Source organism: Alligator sinensis, unplaced genomic scaffold (assembly GCF_000455745.1).
Source record: "Alligator sinensis unplaced genomic scaffold, ASM45574v1 scaffold1339_1, whole genome shotgun sequence".
In the NCBI taxonomy this organism is placed as follows: domain Eukaryota; kingdom Metazoa; phylum Chordata; order Crocodylia; family Alligatoridae; genus Alligator; species Alligator sinensis.
This window is the reverse complement of record NW_005842490.1, coordinates 969,133-987,922: the sequence shown is the minus strand read 5'-3', so window position 1 is coordinate 987,922 and position 18,790 is coordinate 969,133. Positions and strand designations below refer to the sequence as shown.

The 18,790-nt window shown below is 43.2% G+C and overlaps 1 protein-coding gene across 5 annotated transcripts in view; it reads left to right on the top strand.

The window, feature by feature from the left end:
- The window catches only part of GNG12 (G protein subunit gamma 12), a 78,779-nt gene that overhangs the window by 27,032 nt on the left and 32,957 nt on the right, over positions 1–18,790 (top strand). For 4 of the 5 annotated variants that reach the window (XM_025212874.1, XM_006031260.3, XM_025212872.1 and 1 more), the window contains 3 exons: positions 4,372–4,430; positions 8,543–8,657; positions 10,562–10,651. The gene's annotated coding sequence lies outside the window, so the exon portion shown is untranslated. Of the gene's footprint in view, positions 1–3,466; positions 3,487–4,371; positions 4,431–8,542; positions 8,658–10,561; positions 10,652–18,790 lie in introns of those variants that run through there. The other variant, XM_025212873.1, reaches the window with a different exon arrangement.

Below are 18,790 nucleotides of genomic sequence, written 5' to 3'. Positions count from 1 at the left end.
AGGAGGAGTGAGCCTAAGTACCTGTGTATTTTTATTAATTGCTATTATTAGGGGCTACTCAATCTGTGAGTGCATGGATTTTGCAGAAACCACAGAAACGGGCAGTGTCCGTGAAATCCATGAAATAATTTTAAAAATCCAACAAAAAACCTTACTAAAAATAAAATGCTGGCTCCCCAGTGGAAGCCAGTGGTCCTCATGGCTGCTGTGGCCTGGACTTAAGCCCATTGCAGGGAATCAGCGAAGAGGGGCAGGGCGGCACGATGGACAGCTCTCTTGGCCAAGCAGCAGTGAGAGGCAGAGCCACCGGGGGCCCACAGCCAATCAGAGGCATGGGGGCCCTGTGCTGCAATAATCGTGTGAAAATGGCGGCTGGCCTCCTGGCCCACAAAATTGGCCACCTGACTTCTCGATTTCGGTAGGTCCCTAGTTATTATACCAGTTGTACATACCTCTACTTTTTTATATGCTAGAAACTTGTTTTACATTTCATGCATAACAGGAGGTGTCAGTCATTAGCTAATTACATTAGTTTGTTGGAAACCAAACTGAGCCAGGGCTGTGCTCCAGCTTTCCCGTGTCCCCTGGCAAAGGGTCCTTATTTTTTTTTTTCCAAAAACTTCAGTGGCTGTCCCAGTTTCTAACCCTTCTGCTAGTACTAGTAATGAATTTGATTTGCCTTAATTTCCCATTTAAATCAGTGGTGCACAACCTTCTAGTTTGCGGGCCACATGAGTGGCATGGACGCAGTCCACAGGCCAGATTCTGTGTGTCAGGATGTCAGTCCACACTTTGTGGTCTGGCGCACTGGCCTGAACCCTTTGTGTCCAAGCCGGCCTTGGAGCGACCCTGTGTGCTGGTCCTGCTCTGCACGCTAGATCTGACTATGGGGCCCTATTCTCTGGCCTGGGTCCAGAAATTTGGTGGCAAGGCAGCCATGGTAGCATTAATTTTCACAACTTCTAGAACCATAGCAGTTAATGCTACCACTGTTCCCTCACTAGCAAATTTCTGGCCCACAGGCTGATGATTGTACGCTACTTGTTTAAATAGTTGCCCAGTACCTCTAGTCCATGCCTTGCAACATTTTTGAGAGAAGGTTCTACGCGGCTGTGACTTGAATATATGATAGAGTTGAAAACCATCTTGAAGCATGTAATAGTCACACAAACATGTTATTTGTTACTGTTTGTTTATAGAATGCTTTAAAATGTGCAGTTCGGAGAAAGTCTTAATTGTGCCTGGCCCTTTTTTGCAAGGAGTCTGAGAGAGTGAGCGATCAAAGCAATATAAACTTTAAGAAACAGAGTTTGTTTGTTTGTTTGAATTGTTTAACCTTTAGCCTCTTTTGCTTCCATGGAAGATGTATTTACTTTATGTATTTGATCTTTTTTTTCTTGTATACCAAGCCTTATGGACAAGTGCTGTGACACACACTATCATGCCAATCTTCATTTAATTTGATACTCAGCTTTGTTTAAACAATAAAAGGTCCACTTATTTATGTGGTAGCAAATTACTTTTTTCTAGTCTCAGTTGAGACCTGTGCTAAATTGTGCTTCTAGCTACTTGATCCTACCTACTACCTTTCATCAACACACAAAAGCTTTGTTAAATCACACTCTCCCGTGAACTGTGATGAAGTCGTACAGCTTCAGGTGTAAATTGATGAATATTGAATTAAAACCAAACCGTTTGAGGGAACTGTTAAAAGGTGTAAATAGTCACTGTCTTTGCAGTGCTGAACACTGTTTGCCATTGGAGTCGGTGGTTCTTTAGGTTTCCTGTACTCTCTAAGAGTCATGGGACTTTAGAAGGGAGACAGTCTGAAGCAGTGGTTCTCAAATTTTTTGAGTTACACACTTATTAAGCTTATGCTGCTATGTACTATTATGATTAGTTATGTTTTGCATAATAAAAAGTAACACTTTCACGACTACCATGCCAATTTCTCCAACCATTGTAGAGATACTGTCAAGTTGTTCTTTATTAATTTTGCTTCGTTATTCATTTATACAATAACTCCACACTTAATGTTGTCCCGGTTAATATTGTTTAGTTATTACGTGGCTGATCTATTAGAGAACATACTTGTTTAAAGTCATGCAGTGTTCAGTTATAACCTTGTTTGGCTGCCGCCTGCTAGTAGGTAACTAACTGCTTTGTAACGTAAGCCAAGTGATGCTCCTGCTTCAGTGTGGCAGCCATTGTTGTTTATGGTATGTCGGTACAAGTATTCCCGGAACATTTCTAACTTGTGATTGTATAAGTCATTTAAAACTTATACCTGTATTAAATTGTTTGTTTAAAATTATTTAAAACTTATACTGTATATGCATATGTCTTTTGTCTGACAAATTTTTTCCCTGAAACGTAGCCCCCCCCCCATTTACATTAATTCTTATGGGGAAATTGGATTTGCTTAACATCGTTTCTCTTAAAGTTGCATTTTTCAAGAACGTAACTACGACACTAAGTGAGAGGTAGCTGTATTTTCCTTTTCTTCTTTCCTATTCTGTCCTCTAAAAATTTGCCACGTATGCCCCAGGGGTGTGTGTACGCTGGTTAGAGAAACACTAGGTTAGAATCAATGGGCACTTTTACACATGGTGGTGGAGGGGTGGCCCTTTATTTAGAGAAGCTCCAATACCCTCTCTAATTAAAGCACTGCTGCGTCTTGTGCATCAGTGTCTCCACACTCAAAAATGGTGGTGGGGCACTTGACCTAAAGCTTGTTTGACGAAATTTAATTCAAGTGCTCCCACCACCATTTTTAAGTGCAGAGCCACTGATACGCGAGATGCAGGAGGCTACTGCAGTGCAGCAGTTGCCACACTGCAGCAGACTCGATTAATCAAGTCGGCTCTGCGCTGGAATTCCAGCGTGTCGGAGCAGCCTTGGCACCTGTGTATAGGCGCCCAATGTTGATAGAAGACAATAAAGACCTTCTAATGCATAAGAAAAGTATAGTGTAGACAGAAGCACATGCTAAAATGGAATTAAAAGTTAGGTTCCTCGCTAAATTTTAACCTGGCCAAGTTAATATTTATAAATGTTATGTGCTTTTTACATTAGAGCTTTATAATGAGTTAGTGAACACCTTATGATAGTGCACCTTCAAATTCTAGTTTTGATTAAGTGTACAAGAACAGTCCTGGGAGTAATGGTCTCCAGAAGGCCAATGTTCTTACATAATGTTTAATTCTTTGACATATAAAGAAAGGGCTATTACTTTTGTATAAAAGAAAAATGTTATTTTGCCTGACGTTATTCTGAAAGCCCAGAAAGCAAGGAGTATATCTGTCCATGCTTAGTTACATGAAAAAACAAAAGAGATGGATAGTGGGCTGTAAAAAGATGCTCTTTCCTTTTTTAACTCGCTTTTTGTCACTGTTCATGATAACTCCTGGAATACCTGAAACTGATATTGCATTTGCTCTTTGCTTGTATATACAGCTTTCTTGGCTCTGCTTTCTGATAGTGCAGGTAAGTTCTTTCTGATGCTTTTAGCTAAAAATTCTCTTACTCTGTAACAGCAAAAGCATTTCATTTGATTGTACACTTTTGCTTTTTTCTTTGATTTTAAAAGCAGTCTGTTGCACAATGACAAATTAGCACTGCGTTGTTTTGTTGTATCAGAATGTCACAACCACAGGCTTATGTATGTTGTAGCCTGCCTCACTTTTTATAGTAAATGTTATGATAAAAAAGAAGCCAAGTGTATCTGGAAGAGAAGTGACTAGCATGCTATAGGCTCAGTAATCGGTAAATAGTGTCAGGCACGGGTGAAATGATGGAGTGTGATCCTGCTGCGTTCATCAGAGTAGTTGCTGTTGACTTCAGTGAAGTCAGGGTTTTACTACTGACTCTACTCTTTAAAGAGACTTGTGGTTGGAGGATCACTGTAGTGCTTCTAGTACCTTAGGCATGATGATGTTCCAGCTATGCAGAAAACTGGACTGAAGACATACAGCATACAAAGGTTTATATTTTTATTTTTAAGGAGATAGCAGCTGTCCTTAATGATGTTCTCTCTAGTCCTTATTTGTGAGCTGGGAAAAGCTGTTCTGATTTCGTGGTGATGTAACTTTACAAGTTGCTGTTAAGGAGGAATGTGAAGTGGTTCTTCTTTGCTTCCTCTTTGGAGCTTCCTGATTTTTGCCTCTTATTTGGGGGAACTCCCTGTGTTGTGACTATGGGACTACGGCCACTGCTCCTCATCCTGTTTTGAGGTTGGGTGGGGGGTTCTGCTTATAAGTAAATGTTCTAACTGTTGAAGTCTTTGTGATTAGAATCAACTTACAAAAATGCTTGTATTTAATTTTTCTTATGCTATTTGTACATGTGCATTTTAATTTTGCTGTGTTTCAGATTTACTGCACTAATTAAACCTGAGCAAGCTGTAACAAGTGAAAAAATGCCTATATGAGGTAAGCTTCCAACAACACCCATACAGCCATTTCTTCCTTTAGTTGCAATACATAAAATGACATACTTTTTCTCAAGCCAGGTGTCTTACCTATAGTTTCACATAACAAAATAACCCACCCCCTACAAATCCTCCCCTAAAAGCAACATTTATTATTTGACTTGAAATTTAAACCTTCTTGTTGCTCTGGAATAGATACCTTGCATGCATGCTCAGGAGGTGTTTCTGATAGGAAAACCATATTATTCATTCTCTGTGCTTTTTTTTTTTTCCTTTTATATTTCCTTATCTCTTGTATATCTTTTCCTTAACTCATTTATTCTCTCCTCTTACTTCCACTTTGTTTCTCTTCCACCCTTAATACAGCCTCATATTTTCTCTCTTTCCCCCCCCAAAAAGCATTCTCTTTCCCATTCTCAATCCTTTTCTCTTTTATTCCCCCTCCACTATCCCCAATCCCTCAGCAGGATTTAGTGTTCATCTGTGGTTGAGTGGAAGTGAGCAGAACCATGGCTGCTAATGCCAGGTCTGGATTAGGAACCCAAGCTGTTTGTAGACTTGCCACTTTGTGGAGTCAGAGATTCTGGACACTCCATTGACATCTGAATTTTCTAAAACTTTGCACCATTGCTTGCACTGATTCAGCTGCATTGGAATTGGCACAGTGTAATTGGGCCATTGGCATCTTTAATATGGTGGTATAATTCCTCTCGGATACCACCAGCTCTAATTAGCACTGTTCTGATTGGAGCAGAAGAAAGAATCGGCAGCAGTGGGTATGCTAGTAGTGTTAGATGCTGATGGAGCTAACAGATGTCTCCTCTATAGAAATCTAAAAGCTTCTACTTCTGCTGACCAAGACCTATATGTTAAGAAGAGTGGGGTGATAGAGGTTGCATGAAATGGAGATTTAATTAATTGGTATATCTGTGGGTGGTCCCTGAGATCCATCCTGTCTGTTTCTCTGCTTAAATTTTCTGTCAGATCAGAATGACCAGAGTACCAGGGTTTCCAAAAATAAGGCTAAGCATGGTCTCCTGTGAAATTTATGAAATGGGTTCCTTGCCCTTGTTTGTCTATAGAAATTTTGAGGGCTTGGTAGTCATCTCTGCACGATGGAGTGTGATCACAGCAGGCAAAAGTCAGTTTATTTTTCTTCAGGGGAAGATTAGTGTGCAGAATAAATGATTTTAGGGAGTTTTATATTAGGGTGCTAGGCCATGTTTGAAATCAGGCACTTGGATAATACTGCAGAGGCCTGAAACCAATAATGATGGCTTTTCTTTTGTATCTGTGGATGACAAAGTAAGGGGCAGGCATGTCCAACTTTTGATAGAAAACTCTTCAGCTTGTATAAAACTCTAGTGATTTGGGCTGTCCCTCACTGTTTTGTGTGGAGATGCCTGAATCCCTACTTGGGTGTCTTTAATATTGTAACCCGTGCTGGCATGCTAGGCTGGATGATGCACTGGATTTTGGGTCCTCAGGGTGCCAGTAGCCCTGGGACCCCCCTCAGGCAGATCTGCTGACTCAGGTGCCCCATGGAGAGGTGTGTCCCTCACCCTCAACGCCCAGGAATTCACTCCAAACCCAGTGAACACATTGTTTCTTTATTATATACAACCAATCTATATACAGAAAAGAAATAAACAAAATAAGAAAATTATAACAATAGTTAATAATAAAATCAACAATTTGGATAAAATATACAACTGCAACATGGGGGGGAGATGATTCCAACACACTGGGTGGTCCCACTTGTGTTAAATAACCTCAATAATTGCATTCACCTGGTAATAATCCTTTAAACAGGTCTCTTCCCCACCCCCCACAACAAGATAGATTCTCCTCTGGTCAAAATCCACTTGCCATACAATAAATGGCATCACAGCTATAACTATTAGGACTATACAAAGCTTCAGTAGCCGGTTTGATTTGGAGGAGATTTGGCCCGAATTGGGGACCGAATCTCTAAATCCGAATTGAGTCAAGAAACCAATTAAAAGCTCCAAATCAATTGGAAGCGTCTGAAAAGATTTAGCGTTTCATCCATAGACTAAACAGGCAGCTGGCAAGTCTATTGGGGTTGGGGGAGGGAGGGATTGGGGTTAGGACAAGCTGCCCAGTGGGGGTGCACAGGATGCCGGTGCAGCAGCACTGGGAGTGGGGGCTATGCCCTGCTGCCGCTTGCCCAGCTGGGGCAGGGTGATGGGTGGGATGCGGGCATGGCTCACTCCGGGTGGATAGTCCAGGTTATGCCTTGCTGCTGCTTGCCCAGCCGGCACGGGGGGGGAGGGTGATGCAGGTGCAGCAGCCCTGGGAGCAGGGACTATGTTCTGCTGCCACTTGCCCAGCCAGCACTGGGGGTGGGGGTGTGAATTGCAATGCGGGTGCGGCAGCACTGGGAGCAGGGGCTGTGCTCTGCTGCCACCTGCTCCCTTCCACCCAGAGCAAGCTGCGCCCACATCCCAAGCAGCAGCAGGGCAGAGCCTCAACTCTGAGCGCTGCTGCACTCACATCCCACACCCCCCTGCTGCGGCTGGGCAGCTTGTCCAAGCTCCAGCCCCAGTCCCTCCTTCCCCCATGCATCTTTCCTCCCCCAACCCCAACAGACTTATGGTCTGGAGGCAGCTGTGTCAGCTGTTTGTTTAGTCTACGGCCAAATCTCCGAAGTGGCACCAAATCTTTTGGATCTGATTCGGTCAATTGGGACAGCGATTCGAATCTCCAAATCGAATCACTGTCCTCCAAATCAGCCGAATCCAAATCCGAAGCGAATACTTGCTGCTTTGCACAGGCCTAATAACTATGAATAACTATGATCTGCCACTAGAAGGTGGAGGCAAGGCTTCTGTTGCTGTGGAGAAAATGGACTCCTTTGATCCTTCCTGACAGCACAGCCAAACAAGTCTCTGGACAGCTGCTGCAAGCAATAGGCTCCCTTTTGTCTCCTTCTGGAAATGCAGCTTCTGCAAACATTATGGGATTAGGTGTCCCCTCACAAACAGATGCAGTTTGTGTCCTCTCAGCCCACACCCTCTCGGGGCTGTCTCCCTCTCCCAGCACCTCCACCTGCAAACAGGAGATCTTCCTCTGCATCTTGAGCTTTTCCAGCTCAGAAAGGGGCTTCCCTCCGCAGGTCTCTGACCATGCAGCTTCTCCCAGCTCCCAGCAAGCTTACCAGCCTTGCTTACCAACCCCCTCCCCACTCTTTGCCTGGCAGCTGCGTCCCTGGTTGCACAGCTCCAAACTCAGTAGGGAATCAGCTCCTTGTGGGATGACACAGGCTCTTCCCTGTCCTGATGTCTGCTCCCTGGGCAGGTTTCAGCTCTGTTTTCCCTGGCTGGCAGGCTGTCTCTTCCCTCTCTCCAGGCTGCAATTGTCTCCTTTTCTTCTCTCCTCTTCTTTTCCCTCTCTCAGCTTTTTATGGCTCAGTAGCAGCCAATCAGAGTCCTGGGTTTGCAATGGTTGCTCTGATCACAGTTTAAATGTTCCAATAAAAAGCATTCACTGTGTACAGCCTACCCTCCTGTCTGGAAAAGCTCTTGGACCCTCTGTAAACTGTTTGCTGCCCTTTTTGTGTAGCGTTCTTAAGCACAGCTCACCCACTCAACTTGTAGCCAGGTGAGCCTTGCAGCTGTTACAATATGGTAGTAATTTTTTAGCATTCTCTGTTGCTTGGGATGGGTTTCTTCTCCCATCCAGACAAATGGTGTTCTTAGTTTTCAGAATCAGTTCACTGCAAGTAAATCGAGGATAATTTTTTAACTTCTGTATGTGTTAAGCTATTTTGTTTGACTCTTAAAATACACCACTTTTTATATGTTCTTGCCAACAAAGCCCCAGGGCCACATTCAGTAAGGGAAAAGAATAATTTAAAAGAAGAAATAGAATATCAAAATAAGAGAACCATTATACAACATCTTGGCCTAGTTTGTTTGCTAAATATCTGCCCAAATACAAAATTAAAATAAAGGCTTTGATAAATACACACAACTAAAAATAATCAATTACTTTCCACTCCTATACTGTCTTTCTACTGAGAACCCTAAAGCCCTCCACAAACGATCTTCCAAGCAGCATTTTCATGTTCATATTATGTTTGTTTTACAGATTAAAGAACTTGCCCAAGGTCTCACTTGTCTGTGGCAGAGCTGGAAACAGAAGCCAAACCTCGTGACTCCCAATCTCATACTATAACTAAAAGACCATCTCTGCTCTTCATGCTGTAAGATAAACTGATTTTGTTAGAGGAGAGGACCTCTTTGTAAATAAAGTTGTATAGCTGTAGTTAGTTGGTAATCTTTTCAGTCATATGTTAGGTTCGTGGCACCACCTGGAGGGTAACTGTAATATTCTCTAGAGAAGCTATGCCACAATTTGTTGAAGAATATTAATTCTTCTGGTAAATGTCAGTTTGTGGATATTACCCAAATAATATGATTTTCAGAACTCTTTCAAAGTAACCTAGGTCTAATGGTGAGCTTTCACTTCTATTTTTTTCATTTACATTAAACATTTGGGAATGTGAACAAATATATAAAAATGTAGACTTTCTACTGTTCCTCTAACCAGCTGTCAGTTATGTTTGACAAAACTGCAAGTGCCATTTACCCTAAAAGAACTAAAGGGGAGGCTGACTTTGAAAAGTCAAAATCGTGCAAGTGGCCCCATTACACAAGTAGTCCCATTGATTGTAAGTAAAGGGAGTAAGGTTTTGCAGGGTCATAACTAAAGAGTCCAATATAGTGAATCTAGTTGGGAATGCTAGAAGTAAGTACCCTCTATTTTCTTTATTTTTGCCTAATGATTTTTTTAATGTAGTGTGGGAGGTAGCTGAGCTAAAGGATACTGGTGAAGTGCTGTAATATTTGTTTTTAAAGTACTTGTGTAACTTCAAGTAATAATTGGAATTGTTTTTTCTTATAAAAAGGATTTTTTCCATTGCGCTTACACACAGATTTGCCACATACCTTGGGAAAGTCATTATATTTATTTCTGCATGCCACAGATATGATATTGATCCTGATCCTGGGATGATAACAGCTGTTTACAAAAATTGTTAGACTATGGATTATTATAGAAGTGGTGGCAAGATGTATATAAAATCATCATCTAAGCAAGAGTTACACACAAGCATTGTTCTGATTAGGCCTCAGGCATTCCAGTACCATGCTTAAACCACTAATCAATCTTAGTGTATTTATTTCAATCTTACATTGCATATTGTAATATATAATCCTTTACCATGTACTTAGTAAGGATTGTAAATCTTTTGAGGATAATCATAGGAAATAAGAAAATCATCTTCTGTAGCCTACAGTACTGGGACATCCTAGGAAAACTGCGGATCTTTATGCCCCAAGGGCTATCTTGAGTTTGTCCAGCAGTCCCTCCATCTCCCAGAGTAACCCAGGATCAGGAAGGTACAAATGTCAAAGCCATCCAAGTTCCTTTCTTCATCTCAACTTGCGAGTGCTAGCCCAGCATAAAATTTTACCCCTAATTTCTGTTGTTTTTGGTGCTGAACAAATATGAGAGAGAGAATCCTGGCCCCCCAAAATCAGATAGCTGAAACTAGGGGTCTGCCACCTTTTACCAGCATGGGCCAGAGTTTGCAACGCAGCTGGCACTGTAGGCTGCAAGTGTCCACCCTTCTCCCTCCTGTCCCATCCCCTCAGAGTGATGGCCAGCTATCTCTGTAACCTTTTTGCAGATTCCCAGCCTCTCTGCAGCAAGGATAAGCCCAAACATGGTAGGGCAGCAATCTCTGGAGAAGAGTACTTCAGATGGGATAGGTAGCATGGCACAGCTCCATGCCACCAGTCTCCTGTGCCAGATTGAATCTTTGCAGGCTGAATTAGACCTCTTCATGGACTGGATCCAGTTGGTGGTCCATGGGTTGCCAACTCCTGGTCTAAATGATTGTGAAGCATCTTGTTTTAAACTTCTGTTTTATTTTAACATAATATCCTATATTGCTTGAGTGCAAGACTAAATTTTCTTCTAACCACAAACATTCAAGTCGGATTCAACTCAAAATAAAAAGATTGAATTGGGCTATATGTTTTATAGCATATAGATTTTGTGATTGCTGACACATGGCTTCTTTCTCTTATTGTTGTCCACTAGGTGTCGCTTTTGCTCTAATCTTAGGAAGGCTGTGGAAACACGGGGGTTCACAAGAAAGTGAAGAGAACAGAATACTACATAAGCAGTGAAGTAAGTGTGTCATGTTATGATTTTCTGTCATTGCATCCATGATTAGAAAGTAGGCTGTACATGTAACAGCAGATCAAGCTACAAATCTGATATTTAGCTCTGAAATAGAAGTTTCTGGGAGGGTACAAGAATTTTTTTAGCTGGAAAGGGATGTGAAACTGAGTTACCTTATACAGGCTGCTTCTGCAGACTGGGCAAGTCACCTGGAGGCAGAATATAGAATTTTTGGTTGCCTTTCAATGGTTTTTCCAATTCCAATATTATGCTAAAGGACATCAGAATATTTTTACTTTGGATGGATAACTGTTGTGGTATTTGCTATGAAAATGTTATCTCCCGGGTCTGAAACTTTTACTACAAGTAGGGTGATCACACATGTGGGACAAGTTTTCAGCATGGAATTGAGGCTGCTCAGTGTGATTGATAGGGTATGCAGATGTTTTCCATTTTTTCCCCTCTGCACCCATTTTTGTAGCCTTTCTGAACATGAATCCTCTTTCCCTCCCACATGCAACCTTCATGTTCCCCATTCCATTACCTTAAGCCAGTGGTTTTCACTCTGTGGTTCACGGACCCCTGCGTGTCTATAGACTATGTCTAAGTAGTCTGCAAAAGATGACTATGATCAGTGAAAAGTATGTGAATACCCACACTTACAATTCAAAGGAGTCCACAACTCCATTTGAAATTTTTTAGGGGTCTGCTGTAGTTGTAGGTTCTGCGTGCTTTGGCTGTGACAAAGGTAACAGCCCTGCTTTCTCCTGCTTCTGGGCATAATAATGCTGCTGTTTTGCAGAAGTATTTAATAATAAGCTAAGTCACATAGCTAGTAATCAAAATAGTACAAATCTTGCCTGACACACCAAGGATTGAACCATAGATCTACAGAGGCTAAATACATGAGCTGGTGCAGCTTGAGCTAGAGGCAAGTCTCTAGCTAAATGTATAAAAGAAATTTGTATCCTCCCTGCATTGACACAGAAGAACTAATATACTGCTCAGCACTGGGTTACACTTGTACTTCAGTCACCAGTGCCCCTTTCTCCTCAAAGTAGTTGGTGTTAAAGAAATACATGAAAGAGATCTGGAAAAGAGGAGAAAAAATCAGTTTAAGAAGAATCATAACCTTCCTAATAGCCCCAAGGCTTTATAAGAAACTAAATATTTCAAACTCATTTAGCATTTTCACTTTTGTCAATGTTTTGATGGAAAGTGAAATGACCGAGAGCAAGGAGAGGGCCGTAGGTTCATAGAAGTTAGGTCCAGCCCCCCTGCTCTTAGGCAGGAAAGACTGCTGGGGTCAGATGACCCCAGCAGGGTGTGCATCTTTTGAAGATCTCCAGGGTACATGACTATATCAACTCTGGGGGGAGTCTGTTCCAGATTCTGGACACTCAAATCATAAAGAAGTTTTTCTTTGTATCCAATCTGAAGCAATCTTGTAGCAGTTTATGTCCATTATTCCTCGTCTTCCCCGGGGTACCTTGGTGTACAGATACTCTTCCAGCCCCTGATGTTCACCCCTTATGTACTTACTAGCAAGAATGACGGATTTCAGATAGTGTTTGCATGGCCCCACCCTCACCCCCCCGCACTTTACCCTTCGGGGCCTGCCATGTAAAGACTCCCTCTGCTGCCACCTCCTCCAGCCTCCAGTGTGGGGGCTGCCAGCTCCCACATCCCCTCCCTGCTCGCCTCCCTGACGGCTGTTGTTGGGGCCAGGCAGCAGGGGGGTGCTGCCACTGTGATTTCCCCCTCCCCAACCTCCCTGCCTTCCTCCCTTCCTTGCCTGCCACCCAGCCCTGAAAACAGCTGTCACCATGATCCCCACCTGCCGCTGCCTCTTGCCGCCCACCCGGCCCTGAAAACACCTGTCCCCATGACCCCCCCCTGCCGCTGCCTCCTCCCTGCTGGCTGTGGTTGGGGCCCCCTTCCTTCTCCCCCCCTTTGCCCCCCCCTCCCTCCCTGCCAGCTGTTCTGGGGGGTGTCGGGGGATGGGGGTGGGGGGTGGGGGAGGCCCACTGCCATGACCCCCCCCCCCTTTGCCCTCAGGCAGGGAGCTGTAGGGAAGCCCCACTGCTTGGGCTGCTGGGGCACATTCACCGCCACCACAAACTTCCCTGGCAGCAGCTCAAACTTGGGCCTGCCCAACCATGACCTGCCCACAACAAAGCCATATTGGCTGTCATTTAGAAAACTGCCTTCTGTTAGCCTATCACTTCTGTTAGGCTATCACTTTGATAAATTTTTCCAGAGATCGAGGTCAGGCTGGGTGCTCTTCCTTCCTTTCCTGAAGATAGGCACCACACTGGCCCTCTTCCAGTCTTCTGGGACCTCTCCCGGGTGCCATGAGTTCTCAAATAGGTTTTCCATTGGTCATGTGATGACATCAGCCAGTTCATTCAGCGCTGTTGGGTATAGTTCACCTGATCCTGCTGACTTGTAGATATCCAGCTTCTCTAGATATTCACTCACAAGATCTTCGCTGATTAAAGGTGAGTGATCACCTTCTCCTTGTCCCTCCTGCGCGCTGTCAGGCAAGTTAACACCCTTAGTCTGGTGGAATACCAACACAAAATATTCATCTAGGAGCTTGGTTTTCTCCTTAGTGTCGGTTATCAGCTGTCCTACTGTGTTCAGCATTTTTTTCAGCATTTCCCTTTTTTTCTCCTGCTTCCTATGTATCTAAAAGAAGGACTTTTTATTGTCCTTAATTTCTGTTGCCAGTTTGAATTCTGTTTCTGCTTTTGCTTTTCTAATCCACACCCTACAGGTGCAGGCCATTCCTGTGTACTTCTCTTTGGAGGCAGTTCCCAGTTTCCATCTCTTATAAGCTTCTCTTTTCATTTTTAGGAGGTCCATGGCCTCCCCCTTGGCTCAATAAGGTCTCCCAGCCCTTTTGCTACCTTTCTTATGGACAGAAATGGACTTCCTTTGTGCTCCAAGGATCGTATCCTTAAGAAACGACCCCTCTTCTTGGACTCCCCATCAGACCATGGTCCCACAGGGCTTTGCCCGCCAATCTCCTAAGCTTGTAGAAGTCAGCTTTCCTGAAATCAAGGATTTTTACCCTACTAACTGATTCACCAGCCACCACAAGGCAGGGAAAAGTGATAGTCTCATGATGACTGTTGCCTAGATGACCCCCAATCCTCAGATTACTCACTAGATTATCACCTTTGGTCAAAACCAAATCCAGGAGTGCCATTCTCCTGGTCTTCCCATACACTTCTTGAGTCGGATACAGCTCTTCAGTGGTAAGTGAGGAAGTTACATGACCGATCTGATCTAGCCGAGTGCTTTTCCCATGAGTTGTCTGGGTAATTGAAGTCATCCATGACAACTATATTCCGTGAGCGTGCAGCCTCTGCCAGTTGTCTGGAGAATTCCAGCTCAAGCTCCTCTACTTGATTCAGAGGTCTGTAATATACTCCTACAGTCAAGTCTCCTTCACCACACCCTCCCCGTATCTTAACCCAGAGGGTCTCAAGTCACCCTTCTTTTGTGCCAATCTTGGTTTCCAGGGATGTGTACTGCTTCTTCACATAGACAGCAATACCTCCGCCCTTCTTCCCTACTCGATCCTTCCTATGCAAGGTATAGCCCTCTATATCTGGGGTCCAATCATGGGTGGAGTCCCACCAGGTCTCCATTATCTCTATGACATTGTATTCCTTACTGGTTAGCAGGAGAGCCAGTTCTTTCTGCTTGTTCCCCATGCTCCTGGCATTTGTGTACAGACATCTGAGTCTCCCAGCGGAGGCCCATGACTTCTTGTTTCGCTGAGGAAAATCCAGTTCTTCAGCTCATGTCGGAGTGTTCTTCCTATTGTTTCCAATCTTACTGATTTCCTGGGTTTGCTCTAGTAATTATCCCCCCATCCTCGAGCAATTTTAGTTTAAAGCCCTATCCAGGAGGTCCATCATTTTAGTCGAAAAAAGTACCTTCCCCTTTGGCTTGAGGTAGATCCCTTCCCAACAAGCCACCGTCTCTATCAACCATTTTAATGTATTATGCTGTATTTATGAAATGCATTTTATTTCTTGTAAATGGTTTAAAATTATATAACTTTAGTGATGCTTTACCTTGAACATTTAGTGATGTTTTACTTTTGTCCTTTACATATTAAGTACTGTTCAGTTTTGTCATTGACTTCACCCCATACTATTGTTTTCAATTACTTTGAAATAACTATGATAAACAAGTATGCCACTTTTTGTCCCCAGCATTAGGTATGCCAGGGTGTCCTGTCCTTTAATAAATTTCTTTTATGCATAAGCACATGCTTCACTTTGTAGTGCTGCTTACTTCAGTGGGGCCATTCATATATTAACTTGAGGCCATAAGTGTTTGTAGTATCAGGACCTGTAAAGTCATCTGGCTAACACGAAGTCTGTTTTGTATATTGAGAGCACTGAGCACTTGTTTGGTGTTAAACAAATATTATTAATCTCATTTTCAAGCAATATTTAGAACCTTTAAGAAATGACCTGCTGAAGGATGTTGTAGTAATGTATCAGTTCAAAGTAGCCTCACTGAATCACCTGGAAGGAACTGTAAAGATGCACTTGAGCTTTGAACGTTCAGAGAAAGATAACATCCTGCAAGACAAGTTCCAGTGCAGGGAATTGGCAAATTCAGCAGTATGATAGTGTTAATCATCTTCACGATGTCCTTCAGAAAGCTGTTCCTTAAGTAACCTGACCATTTCAAAAAAATGCTTATGAGATATCACAATTGTAGAAACTTATAAATACAAGAATCGTTTTATAGGCTTACTGGGTTTTTTGTTTGTTATCTTTAATTTGGATAATTTTTAAAACATTTTGAAATTGAGCCACTTGTTTTAGGTGATGAAAATATGGTCGGAGATCTCCAACTTTAGATATCTGGTTTTAACGTTTTGGTTTGGGGGGGGGTCTTTAACAAATGTTTATATTTCACAACCTGTTCCATGAGCCCTGTAGCAAAATTAACAATTTGCCGGTCGCCCTCAAGTCCCAACCCAAACACAGACCCTTTGAGGCTGCAGAAATGGCAGGAAAAATAACTGAATTGACTGATTTCCTCAACAGGAATAAATGTAGGTTGTTTGGATCCAGAGAACAAGATACATTTCAAAGCTAAGGTCATTTGACAAATAATATATTCCCAGAAGTTCTTCTCGCTTACCCTAGTTCAGGGGTTCTCAATCTCTGGGCCACGGCCCAGTGCCGGGCTGTGGAGAGTCGGCTGCTGGTCCACAGCACAATTAGCTGCTGGACTGGAAGTGGCCACGGACTGGCAAACCACGGCGTACCAGAGCCAGGCGGAGAGCCCACGGCTCCTTCTGCAAGACCCGCAGCAGCCCAGTGTTTGGTCCACCCAAACTTTTGCTCCATAAAAATCTCAATTGAAGATTTTTTTTTTTTTCTTAGTCAAAACCCAACATTTTAAATGACAAATGTATTCTGAAAAGTAATGATAAAAACAGCTTCTACTTACTCAACAAATCTTTTTTTTTCTTTGTATATTCAGAATTAGAACTGCTAACTTTTAGAGACAATAGTAAGTTTGTTCCTTTTACTCCTCTACTGAGGATAGACTGAGCTATAGTTTCTGCTCTTTCAGGTGTATCATCAACTGAATTGAGGGCATTGGATTTTTAAAGGTACCATTGAGAGTATAACTGTAAGATAAGGTCATTGTACAAGTGCCCCTGAGGGCATAACTTTAAAATTATAGGTAGCATACGTGAAATTTGACCTGCAGAGTCTTTGTTGCATGTGCTAATGTGGAAAAAGGACCCAGTTGACCTGGGCTGAGATGTTTCAGAGTTGTTGGCTGAAAAAGACTATTTTCCGTAGTAAATTGAGCACATTTATCGTGGACATTTTCAGACCATATACATGGAACCCTTTGTTGCCCTTTTTATAATTGTTTTTAGACTAGAAGTGCTGCTTATATTCCACCCCAAAATTAATTGATGTAGAATTCAGGGTACTGGTGTAATATGCACCTGCTGATACAGTAGCAGGCAGGCAGCAGTACTCTGCTTTAACTTTAGTTTCTGAATAATTGTAACATGCGATACAGCTCTCTGATCCTGAGTTGACAAAGCCATGGATGATGGCAGTGAAGCTTGTATTCAAAAGAAAAGGTCTAAGCCTGTTGGTCTGCTGCAAACAGAGGGGAAGGGAGTCCTGGCCATCACTGCAGTGTGATTCTCTATAAGCAGTTGAGGATCTAACAAGCCCTGGAAAGTTGCAAGTGCACACTTTTGGTGTAGGGTGTTGAAACAATCCAGATCCCCGTTTCCTTTAATATTTCAACTCTGTCAAATTTACTTCAGCTATTTTGTCAACACTGAGTTCTCACTTCTACCTGATCTCTCCCAGGCCTTCCTCTTCTAATGGCTTCTACACATTAAGCAAGAGTGGGGCTGGGGCAAGTTCTGGGGTGAATGGGGCCATCACTGTGGAGGCCTCTATCTGCACCCCACTTCCCCACCTCTTTCCTTCCCCATGCCCCTTCCCTCCACACTTGCCTGCAGGGTGCTGTCTATGTATCTGTGTGTGCATGTCTGCTCCGCACTCCCAAGCCACAGCCCCACCGGTCTTGCTGCTGCCCCTCACTCCTCACCCACAGTACCCTGCATCCTGCCACAGTATGCAGGATCACCCCCTCCTCAGCCTGCAAACCTCCCACACACATCCATAACCCCCTGAACCTTCACAGATTCTGCACATAATTTTGAGTTTTTAGCTGTGAGATTTAAAATCATGATTAATTGTGACTAATTTTTCTAATCGCACAACTGATCCCAATCAATTTTTTTAATCATTTGACAGCCCTAATTTAAAGTGCCCCCACCACCATCCTGAAGCATGAGGATGCTGAGTACATATGACACTGAGACTGCTGGTGTATGCTAATTAGCATGCTCCAGCAGACTCAATTAATCAACTCTCAGTTAATCGAGTTTGCTGCACCATATACTAATTAGCACATGTTAGAGCAGATGTTGAGCACGTGTATAGGTGCCCTGGGTGAAAAAATAAATAAGACTGGTGAGCCCCACAACTTGAGCATGGAGGCGGCTTGGAATGTTTTAAGTCAAATGTTGAGTAGATCTTGTGTCACTCGGGCAATGATATTTGCTGGTCTTCAGATGGATGTTGTGAGAGTCAGTTTATTCATGTTTACAAAGTACTCTGAAATTCTTTGGAAGTATTGGATAAGTGCAAAGAAAACTTGGTGCGGATGTAGGAGTCACTAAATATGCCCAGAACATCAGAGTTCGTGTTGTGGCTCAGTCAAAATTAGATCCTTAATTTCCAACATAAAGGGTTATTTGGCAGTTTTAATCTTCTTTCTATGGCTGTTGTAAATATGGTAATGGGTTGCGGGATGTTCTAAAGAAGGTTGGGTTGAGGGAGTTCCCTTAGTTTCTTGACTTCATTTTGAGCTGGATGCAGGTGAAATCACTTGTGGAAAATTTTACTTAGCTTTGGGAAGGATATTTTGGTGATAATGTAGATTAAACTCCCTTTTGATATTTTTAAAAGTTGTTAGTAACATGAAGAAAAAAAAATTCTGCAAATCATGGAACCAAATTCAGTCTTTCATAGAATCATAGAAGTAGGGTTGGAAGGGACCTTGTAGATCTTCAAGTCTGACCCCCTGCCTGGGCAGGAGGGAAACTGGGCTCAAGTGACCCCAGCCAGGTAGGCATTGAGCTGCTTCTTAAAGACCCCCAGGGTAGGAGCCAGCACTACTTCCCTTGGAAGTTGGTTCCAGATCCTAGCCGCCCTGACTGTGAAGTAGTTCCTACGGATGTCTAATCTGAACCTACTCTCCAACAACTTGTGGCTGTTATTTCTTGTTATCCCGGGGGGCACTGGGGGAAACAAGGTCTCCCCCAAACCCTTCTGGTCCCCCCTAGTGAGTTTATAGACGGTCACAAGGTCCCCCCTCAGCCTTCTCTTGTGAAGGCTGAACAGGTTCAGGTCCAGTAGCCTCTCATTGTAGGGTCTGCCCTGCTGTCCCCGGATCATGCGGGTGGCCCTCCTCTGGACCCTCTCAATGTTGTCCACATCCCTCTTGAAGTGGGGTGCCCAGAACTGGACACAGTACTCCAGCTGTGGCCTGACCAGTGTC